Here is a 19,541-nt window from a genome sequence, read left to right as displayed (position 1 = left end):
GCACACATCATTAGCCCAGTACCTGTGGATGCAGTTCAGTGCCACATTGGTGCAAAAAGTACTGTGAAAAAAAGCCCACAGAAGCAGAGGCTGGAGACTTTTCTATCAGCTTTTCTTCCTGCTACTAGAATTCATAGCTGCCTTGTGCAATATTTAATACCTGATGTTAGTTTCCACCCTTCAGCCACAGCCACTTTTCACAGTACCAACTGATTGTCACCCAGAAGTGTGCTGAAACCCATTATAAATGGGCATTCAATGGCCTCCTCCAGCACTAAATCACAGCCACCTCCACAGCAGAACAGGGCTGTTTGCAACAGCCCTACATGGTGATTGGGGCAGGGAGAACAGGCTTCTCCCATTTCAACAGCAGAGTTCAGACTGGCAAACACCTTCTGGGTGTGAGGTTCAGCTCCAAAGCTGAGTGAGGTGTTGGGCAACTCCAGCTGCACTGCTTGGCTTTGGGGCAGCTTTTTCTGGACCCTCTGGGCCCAGCATCCCTTCTGGGATGTGTGATGGGGAAGGCACACGGAAAGGCGAGGCCACGCACTCCTGCCATACTGTATAAAGCGACGGCTCGGGTGTCACCTGCCTGGGACACAAAAGCAGCCCTCTAGCAAGGGTTCTCCCTGCAGGGTTCTAGTTTGGAACCACAGCCAAATGGGAGCCCTGCCGACAGGACACGCGAGTCCTTCTGGCAGGAGGATCCCGACAGAAACCCCAATCTCGTGGAAAACGGGCAGCTCTTAGCGCTGAGAGCACAGCGGATTGGAGTACAGCCCTCAGCCGGCTCTTTGCCAGGCTGGGCACCTGTCCCCGGCCCCGCAGGGGGACCTCTCCCCGCCGTCGGGCTTTGTGCTCCCCGCCCTCCTCACCGCCCACTCCTTCTTTTTCCTCCTCCTCCTCCCGCTGCTCCTCCGGAGCCTCTCCTCCCCTGCACACCTGCCTTGCCATTTGTCGGCGGCTTTGCTAGGAGGGGAGAATTTTCCCTCGCTCCCTTGCAGCATCCCTTCCCGGCACATACACACACACACACACACACACAGAGGCACGGCGCTGTGTGTGTGTGTGTGCGCGTCTCTGTGTGCAGCAGCGGCGGCCGCCGCCTCTCGGCACCCCGCACCGCCGTCCCCGCGCTCCCCACCGCCGCGGGGCGTCCTTCGCCCGCCGCAGCGCCGCCGGCCCGGGGAGGAGGAGAAGGAGAAGGAGAAGGAGGAGGAGAACGGGGAGGAGGAGGAGGAGGAGGAGGCGGCGGCGGCGGCTCCGCTGCTCCGCGGCCGCGCACCGGCAGCGGTAGGTACGGCGCGGGGATAGGGAGAAGAGGGCCGGAGGAGAGCCGTGTTGCCCCGGCCCCGCTAGAGGCACCCGGTACCGCTCCGTTCCCGGAGCTGCGGGGCTGTGCGCTGCCCCCGCCCGCCGCGCCCCCGCAGCGCTGCCGGGCACCGCGCTCCCTCCTTCCCTCCCTCCTTCTTTCTTTCCCCGGAGAGTCAGAAAGTTTGCTCTCCTGGGTGCCCGGCTAGTGTTGTTGTTGTTGTTGTTGTTGTTCGGGGTCCGCCTGTCGTAGGGTGTTGTTTTTTTATGTTGTGGTTTGTTCGTGTGGTTTTATTTATTTTATTTTTTTTTTAATCTCTTCTTCTCCCTTCTCCGCTAGCGGGCTATTTATTTATTTATTTATTATTCGGGTTATTTATTTATTTTTTAATTGCGGCTGCCGTCGCTGCAGAGGAACGGAGGACGGGAGTTCCACCGGGTAGGGAGATCCCGGGGCAGCCCTCCCCCCTCACCCCCCCCAGTCCATCCCCTCCATTGGCAACGGAGGCTGTACGCCCTAACCCCAACTCCCCCATCCCCTCCCCATCTGGCTGCGTGAGTCCCTAGCTTCGGCTGACAGCTGTGTGGCTGTCAGAAGGTGGCCGTCCCATCGCTCTCTTCCTCTTTCCCTCCTGTCTGTGAGCGAGTGCCCTAAAACAGTGAAGCTGTCGCAGCCGGGAGGTAACAGCATCCCGCCGGGGAGGGACGGGGACAGCCGGCAGCGGGAGAGGCTGCCGTAGGAGCTCGCTGGTGGGAGAGCCGTATCCCACCCGGCTGGGAGCGGTGTCGGCTGCGGGTCGAGTCTTTCTCTTGTTCCTTGAAGCTCCTCGGAGAGGTGGCTGCCTGTTGTCTGGTATGGAAAAAGCTGCCTCGCGTTGTGCTCTTTAATTTTAAATGTGGTTTTTGGAAGGCTGGAACTGAGGAAGAAGGCTGCGGTCCCGGTAAATTCAGGGCAAGGAAGCAAGTCCATCCTTCCCATGGACTGTGGATTTGCTATGTGATTACTTTCTTCCATCCCTCGCTGGAAGTTCTGCTGTAACATGTCAAAAGCTTTGATGCCTTTTGCAGTGCATCACCTTTGCTGTTATTTTTCTTTTTCCCATGGAATTTAAAAGAGAATGATAAAATTCGTAGACGTTAATAAATAAGTTGAAAGGACTTTGAAATAGTGCATGTAGTGCACTGTGCAAAATTGTAGATATGCATACAGGAGTATTAAGTGCTCTGCAGCTCTTATGTCAAACCTTGTCCTGTAATGCATTGTACAGAAGCTCCTTCATCCCTTTAAGTATGACTGTTGTGGTTTTGGTGCTGAGGTCCCGTCTCGTGCTATGGAGGTGCCTTCCTAGGTACCCACGTTGGTTTGGTCCTAGAAATACCTCATTCTCTTGCTTCACAAAGATGTCTCACTGTATTTATATATATATATGTGTGTGTGAAATTGGTGATCATGGCTTTCAGTTCTAGATCTTTTCTCCTGATGCTCTTATTTATTTATTGGTGTTAGAGCCAAACAAAGTGTGGGGGCTGGGGAGGGGATTAAGAGGAGGGAAAGGAATCGTCTCAGACTCTTTGCCACATCCGCATGTGTAAAAGCAATGATATAAAGAAATGAAGGCACCTGAACAGCCCCCAGCTGAATTCTGGACATGATATCTTCCTCCCTCCCCTCTGTGTGCTCGGTGGCACTGGGTGTTCTGCAGTATGTAGTATTTACAGAACTTGCAGCCTACTGAAGCTGTGGAGAAGTAAGGGAATGCTTTGTGTCCTCAGAAGACAGAGAGTCTGTGGCAAGTCCACAGAACTATAGGTACAGTCATGGAGCGCCGATGCACGTGGGAGACTGCATGTATATAAATACCACTGGGCTGCTAGAGTTCATTTCTCCTCAGGATAGTTTGTCTTCCTTGGTCTGGAATATTTACCTTGAATTTTGAGGTGTTTTTATTGTTCCCATCTCGGTGTGCGTGTGTTTTAATACTAGTCTTAATCTCTGTCCTATGTAAAATAAACTGGTAATAGCTTTAGAAGACACTATTGCCAGGCAAAGCAGGCAATAGATCATGAAATCAGACAATAGTATTTTGTTTCCTAGCAACCCCCTACTGTGAACAGAAAACAAAACGGTGGTGGATGCTTCCACATCACGAGAGCTGGATGTCAGCACCCTGAAGTAGGCACAGAGCTACCAGCCATGCCATCGGATTTGTCCCATTTGTTTCAGCTGCTTTGCTAATATTCCCCTTTTGTGAGAAGGGGACATGCAGTTACATGGTTAAAATGCCACTTCGCTTTCTTCGCTTAGTAGCTGTGTCTGTTAGAATGAGGAGGGTGCAAAATAAGTGGGATCTGTGGTTTTTTTTTCTGTCAATACGAGTGATTTGAAATACCCTTATTATTGCTGGAGTATTTCAAAATCCATGTGATTATAGATCCTTGAGAATCAGTTTTATCCTCTGCTGCGCCCGGTATGCAGTGTCTTGGACTTTGTCTGGTTAATTGTCTTTTAGCTTTGTGTTTTAAAACCGCACTTGTTAGAATGGATTAAAATAAAATTCTTTGTCACCCATGGGAATGGGAAGTAAAATCCCAAGTGCTGCTCTGCCATTTCTACGCTCTTGGCACCCAGTTCACCCCTTAAAAGAGCTGGAGCTATCACAGTGCAGCAGGAATGGGTTCTAAGCCGCGATCTTTCTTAAAGTGCTTTTGATAATGCGGTAATTCCCTTGGTTAGTCTCTGAGCGCTGAAATGGAATCTTGACCCTGGACCAATCTCAGATGCACTTTGTGCACTGCCATCTATCCGAAAAAATCCATTAGTGCAGGCGGTGGATGTAACCCTGTGTCTGTACTTACTGCCTATCAGGTTTTGGCTTTCCAGCAGGTGTTGGTGCTGGGGAAGCTGCTAGAGGGACCCAACTGCAGCACGGAGAGGAGGTAGGCAACTGTACAGCAGTGCAGGGGATTTCTTGCACCCCTGCTTCCTATACTTCCTTTATAGCAGGGGGGTTGGAGCTAGATGATCTTAAAAAATCCCTCCCAATCCAAACCATTTTATGATTCTATAGTGATTCTATATTCTAAGTGGCACCAAGCTGTCAGCAGAGTTTTACCTACAAGTCTTAGGTATCAGGTAGAATGATCACAGTGGTGGTTTTCCTGTTAGCTGCACCCCTGTATTCCTGACAGCGAAGGTATCGTTTCCATCTTGGAAACCCAAAAATTCTGAGAAATATTTGCTGTAGGGGAAACAGTAAACATAGTCTTGCATAAGCAAACAATTAGTGTTTGTCCTATGTGTGTGAGCTGTGTTCTCTGAGTGATTTTTGGAGCTCATAGTGTTATTTAAGAGATCCAATAGGTATAATTACTCATATGTCCTGGAGAGGTTTTTTTTTCTGGCATGTGACATGTACTCAGGTATGAAGTGTCACAACAAACAGACTGGGTGACCTTTAAGTGTCCCTTCCGACTGAAACAGCTCAATGATTCTTTGAAATGCTCCTTCAATAAAAAAGCAGTTGAAATGCAATGGTCAGAGAATGCTCTAATCCTGATAAATATCAACGAGCAGCTACTTTCTTGTAGATGTTTGGAATCAAAATTCTTTTTAGTGTCGTAGCATGCACTGACAGTTTAGTAGAGAGCACATTTGTTGAATTTTGGAAGGCTTTATGGTTGGAAAGTAGACATTTTTCCATGCTATTTCTTTCTCTTGTGGCACTCCTCCCAAACCTAGAATCTCAGTTAGGTACTCTGCAGGTTGAACTTGGTACACTGCCTCACTGCAATCCCATGTAGCTTCCACCTGTATTTACCAGGCAGCAGAATGATGGAAGGTAAAGAAAACAAAAAGTACAAACAAACAGAGCAAAACAAAGATGGAGAGAGAGTTTGTGAACTAGGCTGCATATAAACAATGGGAGATATTTGGAAGTGATTTTATATGCTGCTCTTCAAATTTCTGTTATGCCAACTGCATTTATTGGTAGTGATAAGTCTAAAATTTGACATCTGCTGTCGAGTAGCTTGGAGAGTGGTGGAAGCAGTCAACCCATGACTGAAACCAAAGGGTAGTGCTTTTGTGCCTTCTTGCCACTTATCCCTCCTAAATTCTTTCTTGAAAGAATGAGTAAAGTCAATTTTGTTTAGATGCTTTGGGTAGAAATGAATTACGAAATTGACAGTTTTGTTTTCTCCACTTAACTATGCAATGATGGCAGTGGCTAATGAGCTAGCAGGGAACATGCTGCTCATCTTACTGAGATGCACGTACTGTAGTCCTTTTACATTTTTTTTCACAGGGCTGTTATTTATTTATTTTTTTTTTTTAAAGGGTACCACAGCAACAAGAACATACTGACTGCACGTTTAAATCCCATAGGCTTAATCACTGTCGTACTGTTGGATATTTACCAAAGTATTTATATCAAAAACATTATATCAGTTTTGGCCTCTATTGAAGCTTTGTTTTTACAGTCCTGTAACGTGAAAGCAGTAAGCTGTCAATTCTTGCCAGATATGGAAAATAAATAATCCACGTGATTACAGAAACTGAGGATTTGGTTCAGCAAAACATTGATTTGCGTGCCTTACTTTTTTTTTTCCCCAGCATATTCTTAAGCTCATCTCTGCTTGCTGAGATCAATTGGATGTAAGCATGTGGTTAAAGTTAGGCTTGTAATTAAATGCTTTGTTGAATAGGGGCCTCAAACAAAACCTATAACCTTTGGAACTGATGCCTTTGTTCTGGAGTAAACAGAATTTACATAGAATTGTTACAGGATAACAGAGCAAAGGGAACAAAATTTGGGAAAAGGCAAGTTCATAAGGCAGGAGGTTTCAGATTGGGAACTTACTGATGGGTAACAGCATTGCTGGAAGTAATCTAAAATTAAGACCCAGCAGGAAGTAATAATACAGGGTTTTGCAGCATGATTAAAGAACAGCCCAGTTTATGGTTGAGCTGACTACTGAAAGGAGTCCTTTTTGCACTGATCTTCTATGAACACATCTGGAAACTGAGTATCATATCAACAGAAATTTACTGACAAATTCAGTGGATCTCAGAGAAGAGCAACAAAATGCTCAGGTGTTTGGAGAAACCAGCTTGATGTGAAACATTCAGAAACAGTTATATATTTAGCCTGGCACTCAATACAGAGGTTGGTAAGTGACACTGACTGTAATACGCTTCAAAAATTTCAAAGAAATCTAGTTTTTCAGTACATTACCTTAGATAATAGAATAATAGAATGATTTGGTCATCTAACCCCACCTCCCTGCAGTGGGCAAGGACATCTTCCACTAGATTAGGTTGCTCAAAGTCTCGTCCAACCCAGCTGTGAATACTTTCAATGACAGAGCATCTACAGCTTCTCTGGGCAATGCGTTCCAGTGTATCACCAACCTCTTCATACAGTAAAGGAAGTAAAAAAGTGTATTAGAGCCTGTATTAGATCAGATGTTGTGAGAGTACCTCCTTCAGATGTTTGAATTTAGAGTTTTAAAGGCAAGTCATTTTTGTAGGCAACTAACAAATGTACTAGAGGAAGCATTCTGCATTTTGAAGGTATTGGAGTACAAGATCTAACAGTACTTTTTCATGTCTCTGTTTTGTTGTAGTTTGAGCTGAAGGTTACGAGAGAAACTAGGTCAGATCTTGGACCAGCCATCCTTGACTTAATTTTTTTCAATCTGGAGTGTTTGTACTTTGGCAAGGCAATTTTCAGTGTCAAGACAGTTAGGTTTTATGTTTTTATAAATACAGGACTCAAAACAGGGTCATCATATGGGCTCATGTTGAGCTGATGTTGGGACGATGGATATTCAAGGATCAGCTACAGAAGATTTTCTAGTAAATGGATGTTTTTAAAGTGTTTTTTTTTTTTTTTTTTCCCTTTTCAAAACAATGGGCACCCCAGGGAGGTGTATAAGTGACAGCTTCTGCAGAATTTTATTTGATGATGTAATGAATCTTACTGCCATCATGTAATTACAAAGAAGTACTGTCTGCTAATTATCGCTTTCTGTCTTTCTCCCACTGCTCCTCTGCCTCTATCCCCATTCATGGTCTCTCATCATGGTGCTTCCTGGTGATCTGGATGGTCTGTGTGTGGTGTAAGTCCAGGTGACTTTTTCCAAAAGCCATACAAATTGCAGAGGAGATTTCCTTCTGCCATGTTTTTGGATACCTGACAGCTGATTGATTAACCAAGGCCTATTTTCATAATCAGAAGTTAAAATCAGGTGATTTGGAGTAAGCCTCCCATGTTTGATAATGACTAAATCAGCAATTTTGCGTTAATACCATATTCAAATGAAAGCTGATCTGAGCTACAGCTGGTTAGTGAGGCTGACCTTTGGTTTAAACAACTTGTGTGGAGGGAAGAGATGTGCTGAGGGTGTAGAAACCAAGTGTAAGTTTTCTCTAGATTTTCTGCGTGCAGGGAATCTGTGTATGGGAAAAAAAAATGCTCTGTAGAGAGTGCACTCCCAGTATGCCCCATGTTATTGCTTGAAAACACTTTGACATGTAAAGCAGGTTCAGCCCTTTCTGACTTTGTATCTGAAGGCTTGGTTGGTGGTGATGGAAGTCTGAGAAGAGGTTGACTGAAACTGGAGAGATTCAATTGGGCAGAACAGAAGGATGAGCACTTTGCTTGTTGCCAGTGCATTGTTGATGTTGGAGGGGCAGTTTCTGATGGATGGGTAATTACTTTATGGTAGACTAATAGAACCCATGCAGTTGAGTGGATAAAGCTAGGTAGTTGAAGATGGTGGAACTGGATAGATTGGCTACTTAGTATTATGTGTGTATGTTAATAGTGCTCTTCCTTGGAACTGTGTGTAAGATCAAGCTTGCTGGATGGAATCCTTCAGGATGAAGTATGCCACATAATTGCAAGACTAGTATTCTGCTTGTTTGTTTTGCACAAAAAACCTAGGTCAACAACTGCCTTAGCTACTTCCACCCCCCGTCACTACATCTTTATTTTTGGAGATATTTTAAATGAGACTTTAAAATGCTGGTGATTTTTACACAAGTACTATGTTAAATGTTAGGATGTGAGCTTTTCATCAACGCATGATGAAGAACAGTTCCTCTGTGGCCACAGTGAATGGCACACAGCTATTTTAGTATGACAGGTTTGATTTATGTAGACTTTAAAGGGGTTTGTGCCCTACACACAGTGTAGAAAAAGTTTCAGTACATAACAGCTGTGTTGGGGGCAGAATATAGTGAGGGCCTGACACTGTTTTTTACAACTCTGTTTGGACCCAATCATACCTGTTACCAAGCATTTTGAAGAAGAAAATGGAATGGAAGTAGCTGATAAAGGCACGGAATGAACATAGGGAGGTGGAATGCAATAACCAGAGTGAGAGCATGCTCTTTGAAGAGCTGCTGATGCTTGTGCCCTTGTAAGAAGAGTCAAGAGGACTTTCAGCAATGACAAATAACTTTATTTCATCTGAAAGTAGCAGATTGCTCCCTAAAATGTTGCTATGTAATATCCTAATTTAGTAGCTCCTGTGCAAGTAGAGAAAGAGCTTGCTGTTGCTACTAAGTGACGCAAGCACTTCCCTTACAGTCTGCAGCAGTAGAGGCTTAGAGTTCGGTGGCAAAGATCCATGGCTTAATCTCTTCTGATGACTTACGATGGATGCTGGCATTGCTTCAGCACTGACTAAGTGAGCCACTTAGTTTATTGAGAGTTTTCCTTGGAGGTGTGACCCTTGCTTAACAGTGAAATCTGATGAGATCACAGTACAGTTATAGACGCATCAAAAAAGTGTGTGTTTATGGTCCCCTGTTGGCAGATAAGGATGGCAGGCAGCTGGACGTGAGCAAGCACTCTCTGTGGATTCACTGGCAGTAAAAGGGTGCTCTATTCATACATCCTCCTGCCTCCTTGGTATGTGTGCATCTGGCTCCCAGAGTCTTCAGGTGGAGTGTAAGCAGAGGTGTTCTTGGCAGGCTGCTGCATATGAGAACTGAAGACATAAAGGACCTGGAAAATAAGTCCGATTTTAAAATCCTCTTTCCGTTGCCTTTCCATTAGTTTGCCTAAGACGAGCATCTCTCAGCTGAATATCGTTTTAAAAAATAGTTGGTCAGTTTTTGGTTCAAGGTTATTCATATCTTAACATTGAGAGGAAATGCTGTTTATGCTGATGACTCTTCTTTTGCAGTGTAATCTCCAATTTTGTATGAAGCAGATAGCAATTACCATTTTATTTCACTGACAGCCTGTGAGGGAGCACATGTTTCCAGTTCCTAGAGGGAGCTGGGCTCAACTTGAGCTGACACACTGCAGGTGAAAGGCTGGGTGTACTGTTGCCAATCTACTTAGCTATCCGGTTGCTTGCCAGTTCTGTAAACAAGGTTAATACCACTACAGAAAACGTGTGAAACCAGCTGCAGTATGTGTGTCATTAGTTGAGTTTTGCAGTTTTCTTTTCCATTTTGCATTTGTTGAACTTATGTATAATTTTGTAGAACATAGGTAATGGGTAGCTTTTATTGTTTTCTTTGCATAATACAAGGTGGCTGCAATTTCTGTACGGGAAGGAAACTATCAACTTTTTTATTTTTTAAAAGTAAAAGGTTGAAAAAAATGGAATCTCTTTTTATGCTTCTTGGAAATTATTAAGTGAGATTATGTAACTGCATAAAGTCTCTGGGGAAAAAGAAGTCTCACTGACAGTGAAAGAATGGAGTAGCTGCTTAGTGTAATCTGCTCTCCGTGGATAGTGGTGAGAAGGAAGCAAACGGAGCACTGTGCAGTCAGACTGGGCCTCCACCTGGGAGCAGAAGCACTTCTGATAGTGCAGCTTTATATAAGATGAGGTTGCCAAGCTTGCATCTAGGTTTACCTTTTCCTTGATAATAAAGTTGATTCTGCTTGGTACTGTCTACTACAAATAAAATGGAATGGATAAGAGTAATATTTTTCCAGCTCATGTCACCCAAGAATAAAGGTAATAGTGTGACACAGTCAAACAACAATGTAATCAAGCAGTTCTTCTGTATCAAAAGTGTAAGAGCTGTAAGAGTAGCTAGATGGTGGTCATCTTGAAATCATGCAGAAAATCTATTTCTTATGGTTCTTCAGTGTCAAATGGCTGCCAGATGGAACTGAATATTGAATGGGAAGCAGAACATTGAATTTGGTGATTGTCAAGATGAGATGCTTTGACACCCCTGTCATCACTGAAATATAGCTGTGGTGAGCACTGAAGTCAGTGCTCTTACTGTTTCAGGGGCTCTTCAACATTGCTTCATTCTAGAGGAATCAATTTGTTATCAGGGAGGGCAAAGAGCAGTGGCCACTCATATTGTGAATGCTAGGGAAATGAAGACCTAGCACTTGATAGAGACTTTCTTTTGTGGTAACATCATTATCAGCATAACACAAATGAGCAATATGGGGTGATACATAAGCCCCCATGTATTGCCCTTTTAAAGAGATTTAAATTCACTAATTCAGTGTTCAATGGAAGAAAGGGAAATGCAGATCTAAAAGCCCAAACCTGAAATAAACAACACTTACATGAATGCATGGTGGCTCACTGAATATGAGAAACGTTCAGAGAGTGGCTGTAAGCATCCATGCAAGGGAAAATGCCAACTTTGTAACGCTGTAAGTCATGTCTCCAAGGAATCCCATGAAATGGCCGTATGATAGGGTGTTCTGCAAGAACCTCAGGAACAAGTCTAGCAGCTGCAGAAGCAAAATGAAATGAGAACTGCAGAAGTAGGTTTATTCCAATGCTGAGTTCATTCTTGGTGAAAAAGAACAGTCACTGTAGTTAAGAGTTGGCTCGAGCAAAGAGTTTTTATGTGCCTTCAGTTACTCCTGGTTGTCCTCTGAGGAGGAAGATTGTGGGTTTTTTTTTTTTCCCCCCCTCCGTTCTGTGATTCTCAATAATAAAATTGTACTCAGGATTGAAATTGAGCAGGAGTTCTGTATAAATTTTATACAGCAAGATAATCCCCAGAGAATCCATAGTCTTAGGAAGGGAACCAGAAGGGCTGTGACCAACTACAGCCTCCAGTTCAAGTGGAAATTTTCTTCCCTTATCTTGCAAATAAATAACACTAAATATTTGAGGAAAAAAAGAATTAATGGAGTCCTCAGCAGCTATAGAAACTGCAGAAATTAATGCTTTGAATGAAAATGGGGATCGGGAAGAGCTCTAGCATATGAGGGAAAAAACGTCTGTTTATAATACGCACAGTAAGTACAGTAAGAGTAATAGGCTGCATATGTTACAAGAATAAATAAGTTCATTAAAAAAATTGTAGCGCAGAAAGGATGCTGCGGGATACTGGAATAGATTATGTGAACATTCTGGGATCTATATCAGTTGAGGTCTCATAAAATACATAGATACAACTGTGTTATCTTTAAAGGAGGCAGCTACCCCTGTTGTGTAGCTGTTTCCAGTTCCGTTTGTATGTGATTCTCACCAGGTCCTACAGTAAGTGGGATAAAAGGAAATGGAATAGTTGGAAGGTTCATGAGTTAAACTGGAATCCAGATGGTCAGTCTGTTATCCCTCTTTATGCCAGAATAATGGATAACGTAGCAGTCAAGATATAGGAGATACTGACAGTTGAACATGGATAAGTTTCAGGTTTGAAAATATTTTCTTTCCTTCCAAGACAGTGTTGAACACTTTGCCATGTTGTGCTGTTAGGCTTGAAACATTTAGATAAGTTTACTTTTTCATGCACGGTCTCTTGCTAACATAAGTTGAGGTTCAGCCCTGGGTGGTACAGAAACACCAGGAAGCTTAGACAGAGTAAAACTAACCTCTCTTCAAAGTGCTTTTGTAGACATAGCCCATGTGGTTAAAGCACAACTGAAAATAAACTGTAGGAATTCTAGGCCAGACTATTTAGACACTTGTGTCTCAGTTACTACACTTTTGTGCGTTTTCAGAGTTGCATGCTTTAGACCATGTTGGAGGAATAATCTTGTAACAAAATGAATTCAGTAGCATGTGGTTTGTGTTTTGCGTAGTAAAGTCGTCATGGACTTGTTGGAGTACTTCCAGTTGTGCTGTCTTTGGTTGGAGGAAGAAAGTTGTCTGCATTCTAGGAAACATGTGGTGAAGACACTGAGAAATGAACATCAGTATCTGCCTTTCTCCTGACTTTCACTGAGTAGTTAAGAACAGAAGTAGCGTGCAGATCAATAAAAATAACTGAAGATGGTAGGAGTACCAGAATAAGTAGACTTTTTTTGGTGGGGAATGTTGAACTCTGCTAGGAAACCAATTGGTTCCTGTGCATTACTGTTGATGGAAATTGAGTTCTTTTTATGTGAGCAGTAAGTCAAGTGTTCTGTTAAGATCTATGGGGCTAGATTCTGATCTCCAGTAATTTAAATCTCGAGTAATTCAGACTGTGGGGTTATTCATGATTTACACTACAATAACAGATTACAATCTGGTTCTTATTCCTTAGGATTTTAGTATGGTTATAAAAAGGATATTCATCTTCATTTTCTAAATGTCTAGCAAGTTACCTAATTAATCCAATACAGTCTTCATTCTGGAGGAGCTTGTTTAACTTGAATTTCGTTGTCAAATACCACGCAGACAAGCTCATGTGATGCTAACATTAACTAATGATAAGAGTTACCCAGATATGCTGCTCTATCATTAACTTGAATTAGTGCAACTCCAATTGTTTCCAGTAGAGAAAAGCCACATTGCTGTACGGAAGAAAGCACTGTACTCTGCAGCCACTGTGCAATTAACTGATATAACCCCTGTGCTTGTCGTGCTTTGTGTAAGATCCAGCCAAGGTGACCAGCTGCAGGTCAGTTGTGTGAGAACAGAGACCCTGGGGCTTAGAAACAGTTTATTAGGATAATACTGTGGTGTGAAGATCAGCTGTCACAGTAGTCGCTAATGACAGTGTGTGTCTATTTACTGTATATTGTCTAAATATACAGTATATATATGCCCAGGGAGGTTGTGGAGTCTCCTTCTCTGGAGATATTCAAGTCTCGCCTGGACGCCTACCTGTGCGACCTGGTGTAGGGAACCTGCTTTGGCAGGGGGGTTGGTCTCGATGATCTCTAGAGGTCCCTTCCAGCCCCTACAATTCTGTGATTGATTCTGTGATTAAATAAGAGTTGCCTGAGTTGGGATCTTTTGCATTCTGGAGGAGGGTAAGAACAAACAGCTGAGTGGTGGAGGTGTGAATGTGGAGCTGGCTTTTGCCCTGCTTACTGCAGGTTCTTCTTCAGTTGAGATTCCTCTGAGGATTTTCCATTAGAAAACTGAGTACCCAGCATTCAAATTAGGGTTGTTAATTATTTTTCCCCCTCCTGTTATTTTCACAGAAATGAAAGATTCTGTCCTATTTCAGTTTTCATTGATGTCAACCAATGACATCAAAACGTACAAGGAGAAGAGAGAGGAAATAGATGAAGATGCGGGGAATGACAAATCTATCCTTTAAGATTTTTTCTCAGGAAACTAGGCTAAAAAGATTTTTCTTAGGCATTTCTTTTTCCAGAAGAATAAAATTAAAAAAGTTGAACTGAATTCCTTCATCCATGTCAAGGAGTACAAAGCATGTTGTCACTTGCTGATGTCTCTGTGTATTTGTCACTGGGAAGCCCACAGCAATGTGCTTTCCAAATGGTCTGTGAAAAATGTACATATAATCTGTTTTTAAACAAAATATATCTTGCTTTTTACCATCAAAGCAAAATACAGCTGCTATGTTATGTAGACCTTTCGTTGCCCTTAGGGTGTGTCTAATGGGAAGTCTGGTGTGTTTTACTGCTGCCCATAGCAAGCTCTTCCTCACAGTGACTCTTGTCAGATTTCCAGAGATTTTTTTTTTCTCCTCAAAAAAATCTTAAATAATGTGTAAGTACATTTGAAAGAGTGTCTTATTTCAGCTTTATAAGAACATCAGAGTTTTTTCTCAAGAGCACAAAGAAAACTCTATGCTTAAGATTCAGTTTTGCGAACCCTTCCCCCTTCTTCAAACATTCATATGGAAATACACCATTAACTGTGAAATTCCCTAGCAACCTTAGCAGCCTAGAAGAAGGGATCCAAAACCCAGCAATAGTCAATTCTCGAGAGAATTTGTACTATCTATTGTTAATATTCATTATATTCTAATAAGTGATTTGAGAAATTCTTTTCAGAGTCTCTTTCTTTCTTTGAACTGCAGCAGTTGTTTTGTTGGAATAGCACAGTATTCGCTGCTGAAAAGCAGGACCCCAAGCCCAAGCTTCGTTCTCATCAAATCTCTCTTGAAAATCTTCAGAAACTCCAGTTTAAATTTAATTCCCTTTGCTAATTGCTTTAAAGGCCTGTAATTTTTTTCTGATAAATTGTTCATTGACAGCTGATAGAATTATTACTTTATAACATAATAAATGGTTTGATAACTCTGCTTAATGAGGGAGCTCGTAATTTCAGATACGTGGTGGCAGCAGTATGTTTTGCCATGTGGGGCACTCTGACTGCTTTTGAGCCTCTTAATTCTCTCATTGAGACCAGTCATCCTTGGAAACCCAGAGCTGGTGTTACGGTATGCGATGTCTCAGGTGCAGAAAATCACTCAGGCATTGCTTCAGCTCAGACTTATTCCCAAGGGGGCAGAGAAGTTCAAAACTGGCAAAACATCCCCCAGCTTGGCAGTGACAGGACCAACCCATAGCTGTCACGTGGAGTGATCTGCCTTAGCCAGTGAAACGGGCTCCAATATGATATTTTGGATTGTTTTTTTCTTGGAGTGTCCCTCTGCTCTTTATTACTTCCCTGTTCTTTGCTCCTTCATTCTTTCTATTTACTTTCTCTGCTTTTCTATGTTAAGAGGCTCTGTCAAAAAAATCCTAATTAATTTCTTTCTACGGGAACAAGATTGTTGAGCTTATTTTCTATCTTTATTTTTCTTTAATTTGGTATTTGAAGTTTCCCATATGAGCTCTTCCTCTGTAATACTTTTTCATCTACTGTAGACTCTCTTTTTTATATTCTATACAAGTGACAGTAATGTGTGTGTATGTCATATGCAGTGAAGATGCTGAGTGGATGTAGCCCAGCAGAGCTGTACGGCCACATTTCTTGTTATTCCAAGGCTTAAAAACTTGAGCATCTCTTTCAGGCTTAGGACTCAGTCTGTCTTGTCACCTGAGATCCTCGCTCTCAAAATACATTCTTTTAATATTAATCTCTGTTATGCTCCTTTCATTATATGAGATCAGTAGCATAAGAGGCTACCTGCGCCTACTAGAATAGTTTTGTACAGTTGTCAGAATTCTCATGTGCTTGCTCAAAGGTGCTTACTTTTATCCTTCCTTTGAGGCGGTTGTTCCAAAGAAAGGAATATTTGTACCATACAGCACCATTAAGTAGGTTATTTGTGGGCCAGTCAGTTTGAGAAATGTGGTTATGGCATTAAAGTCCATAATCTCAAAAAACATACTCACCTGTCTTTAAATTCAGAATGTGAATGTGAAGTAGGTACTACTGGAAAGCTAAATGACTGGTGAGCCAAAGTAATTAAGGGAAAGTAAATAATCTCTAAGGTTCTCATTCCCCATGAAACTAATTTTGTATCTTAGCCTTCATGTATTTAAAAATAGTTCCCTGCTAATTCAAGATGCTTGTGTACTATGTGTGTGAAGAGCACTTCAGTTCTAATGAAAGAGTGGCAGATTAGGGAGTTATTTTCAATGGGTTTGTGTATATATACATATGTACGTATGTACATGTGTACATGAGAGACATTCATTTTGGCAATATAAGTGAATGAATGTTCCTGTAGCAACAGCTTGATGTACAAGATAGCGGACGGTCAGTCAATAATCTTCTGATGGCTTGTGAGTAAACCTTTGGTTTTGTCTGCAAGGCATAGAGGTACCAGTAGTTTGACTACTTTTCTTCCCCCAGCCTGTTAAGCCACTCACTGTTGGGCCATATATAAGCTTTCCTGTTTCAATTTCAAGAAATCTGTTTCTTATCAGTGTCTGTAGTGTTTGGAATACAATTTATTAATAATTCTCTCTCACACTAATAAAATATACCTTGTAAAATGGATGGAATGCATTAGAGAGGCCATACAGCTCTGGAGCTGCCATCCGCTCTGGATAGCGCTAGCATGAGGCTGATGGTAGTCTGATGGGAGCCTGTTAACTCCATCAGTGTCTCAAGTATTTATCTAGGAAGGCTAATATATGTTCCTTATGTATCTGTAGATTTATGTAATGAAGAAGATTAATTTTACACTTATTCTGCATACATCCTGCCCTTTAACTCCTGGGGCTTTCTGTTGCCCAAAAAAGACCACATGTATATTGCATATGCAGATTTCTTTCTCTTATTTATTACTTTATAACATAATAAACTTTCTTTAACTGAGAGTAACTTTCTCTTACTCTTAGGTAGTTAAATGCGGTAGTAGGGCTGAAATAGATAAGGGACTCAGTTTTGTATGCGCAGCGTGTGTGAAAAATGGACTGCATAGGCTTGCTCTGAGTGTGTAACACAGATGTCCTAATTATGAGCTTACACTGTTTATAGATAGTGCTCCATGGGATCTGAATTGCTTGCTCCAGGTGTGTGAATTTCTCTGCTGAGTGTACAGGAACCCTACCACTATAAATTTAAGTCATAGCAAACTGAGATGTATAAAGCAGACAGCCTGGATGTATCCCCCTGAGCATCAGTTGAGGATGCCGCATGTTACTTGTTAAGCAGGGATGCTGACCCATTTGGTAGTGAATTCAGAAGAGCTGAAGATAGAATCGTAGAGTCCTTAGAGCTGGAAGGGAACTTTAAGGGTCAACTAGCCCAACTCCCCTGCCATGAACAGGGACACCTACAGCTCCATCAGGTGCTTCGAGCCCTGTCCAGCATAACCTTGGTTTTCTCCAGGGATGGGGAATCTGCCGCCTCTCTGAGCAACCTGTTCTCACCACCCTCACTGTAGAAGACTTCTTCCTTGTATCCAACCTAAATCGCCCCTCTTTATGTTTGAAAACATTTCCCCGTGTCCAGTCACCATAGATCCTGCTCAAGAGCCTGTCTTCTTCCTTCATACAGCCCCCCTTTTAGATACTGAAAAGCCACTCTCAGATCACCTCAGAGCCTTCTTTTCTCCAGGCTGAACATCTTTTTTTTACCAGATATATGGCTCTTTTTTAATGCAAGTTAGAGGCTTTCCGGTTTATTAACTGCAGATCCTCATGCTAGCTTAAGAGGATTGGAAATTAGTGCTCATGTCCTGCTGTCATCCTCATGCTCTCTAAAATCAATGAAGAGTATTCTGCAGATAAAGTCAATGCTTGGCCAGAACCCTGCAGATTTGGTGAAAGAAAATGAAGAAAACAAAACAAAAGCAATCACAAAAAATTGGTATTCTTGAAAGCAGGGTAAACCTATCCGAAGCAAAAGAGAATTCTGTAACCTGTTATCTGCAGCAGGAAAACTGCTTTTTATTAATCGATCAAAGAAAATGTTGAAAAAAATTGGAAAAACGACTTGAGGGAGGGAAAACAGTGTTAAGGAGTATTAATAGGAGGCTGATACTGTTTGTGAAATCAGACTATTCTTAAAGCTTTCATATTCTCTGTGTAGTATATAGAAAAATAACTTTTTTTTATCTGGGGAGAAGCTATGATTTTATCTCAGTAATTGAAAATAATCTGTGAAGTTGCTCCTTACCTAAACTTAACACAACCCCCTTTTAAATCAGTTGTTATCTTTCAGTGAATTTCTCAATAAATGTTGCTGCCTGCACTTGGATGGCATGATCCTATGTAGCAAACAAGGCTGAGTTCGTTCTATTCACCACTGAAAGCTGGTGCTATCATGGTGGCTTTTGGCAGTGATGCTATGGCTAAAGTGGTTGTTGGTGTTTATTATGAGTTGTGTATACTCGTATGCCTTCATTCATGCCAGGTGGAAGCCTGACCAGATATCTACTCCAGATTTCTTTTGTTTTTGTTAAAAATATTTAAAGAGGAAAGTTTTGAGTTCTCAATTTCTTTGTTCACATTTGTTTGTCTGTCCACCCATTTCTTACAAAAATCTTGATCTTTTTCTTCATTTCATAGCTTCATCCTGTTGTGCAACACCAGTGATTGCTGTTTGGTGATGTGCATTGCTCCCAGCACTTTTGGTTTCTCCAAAAAGCCATGCTTTTTGAAAAGGAGGGAAAGGAAACACCAAAGCATATGGAATTATCTACATTGAGCAATCTGTGTGCAATGCAGTTTCTGAGCAAAGATGATTTTCAGCTGCCTCACTTGCTGCAACTGGGTGATATTATTTTATGAACTTCTCACTTATCGGGGTGTTGCTGGCTGATTTCCTCACAGTTTCACAAACACCGAGCAATCCCTGCAGATGTCACACAGTAATCATGTCTGTCATGCTTAAGTTAATACACGTAAGTAATTCTGTCATTTCCCAGTGCAAAACAACCAGTGATAAATCCAGGTGTATTTATTTCACATTTTTAGAAGAGAAGAAAAACAAATGGATTCAATTAGACTATGCTATTGAAAATGCTACTAATCAGTTCCCTCAATAAATGCACAGTGAGTACTTTTAAGGAAGTACTGATAGAGGTAGGATTTTTTTTTAGTGTCTCCTATTAAGAGTTTTTTTTTTTTTTTTTAAGGCAAAAGGTCTCATTTGAAGACTATTGAACTTAATGAGAGTTTTTTTCCAAGTGACCTTCCAATGTCTCTTTTAAGTCTGTAGAGCCTCACAAAGTGCTAATGCTTAGAGGTGTAATTAGCCCTATAAATCTCAGTGGGTCATTATTTCTAAATCCCAGTAATGGTAAGACCAGCATGCATGTAGCAGAACCATAGTGACAAGCATAGCAGGAAGATTTATGCCAGTGTTGTCTTCTTTTGGTTTGTGTGGTCATAGCATTTGTTTGTAATGTTGGCTTGGAGGCTTTTTACCCTAACATATATCACTGACATGTTTCTAGAAAGACATTTGTATACATATGCTATAACCCAGGTGTTTTTTTTTTTTTTTTTAACATTTTAGTAGGTAATGCAACATGGCTTAGAAAATCTCAAAGATAAGTGTAGAAATCTCAACTCATCATTTAGCTGTATGAAATCATACTTGAAAACATAACTGTGCTTATCACTTTCATTCACTAATGACAGCTCACGTTTTTAAAGTGCATACCTTTGTAAGTTTTGTTTGTGCAGACT

The 19,541-nt window shown here is 41.9% G+C and overlaps 1 protein-coding gene across 4 annotated transcripts in view; it reads left to right on the top strand.

Moving 5' to 3' along the window:
- Positions 1 to 948: 948 nt before the first annotated feature.
- Positions 949 to 19,541, top strand: part of ENOX1 (ecto-NOX disulfide-thiol exchanger 1) — a 365,131-nt gene continuing 346,538 nt past the window's right edge. For 2 of the 4 annotated variants that reach the window (XM_085215818.1, XM_085215817.1), the window contains exon 1: positions 949 to 1,293. The gene's annotated coding sequence lies outside the window, so the exon portion shown is untranslated. The remainder of the gene's footprint in view (positions 1,294 to 19,541) is intronic. The other 2 variants (XM_085215819.1, XM_085215815.1) reach the window with 2 other exon arrangements.

Source organism: Meleagris gallopavo, chromosome 1, assembly GCF_905368555.1.
Source record: "Meleagris gallopavo chromosome 1, MGAL_WU_HG_1.1, whole genome shotgun sequence".
Classification (NCBI taxonomy): Eukaryota; Metazoa; Chordata; class Aves; order Galliformes; family Phasianidae; genus Meleagris; species Meleagris gallopavo.
Note: the sequence above shows the minus strand (reverse complement) of the source record. Positions and strands in the feature narration are given on the sequence as shown.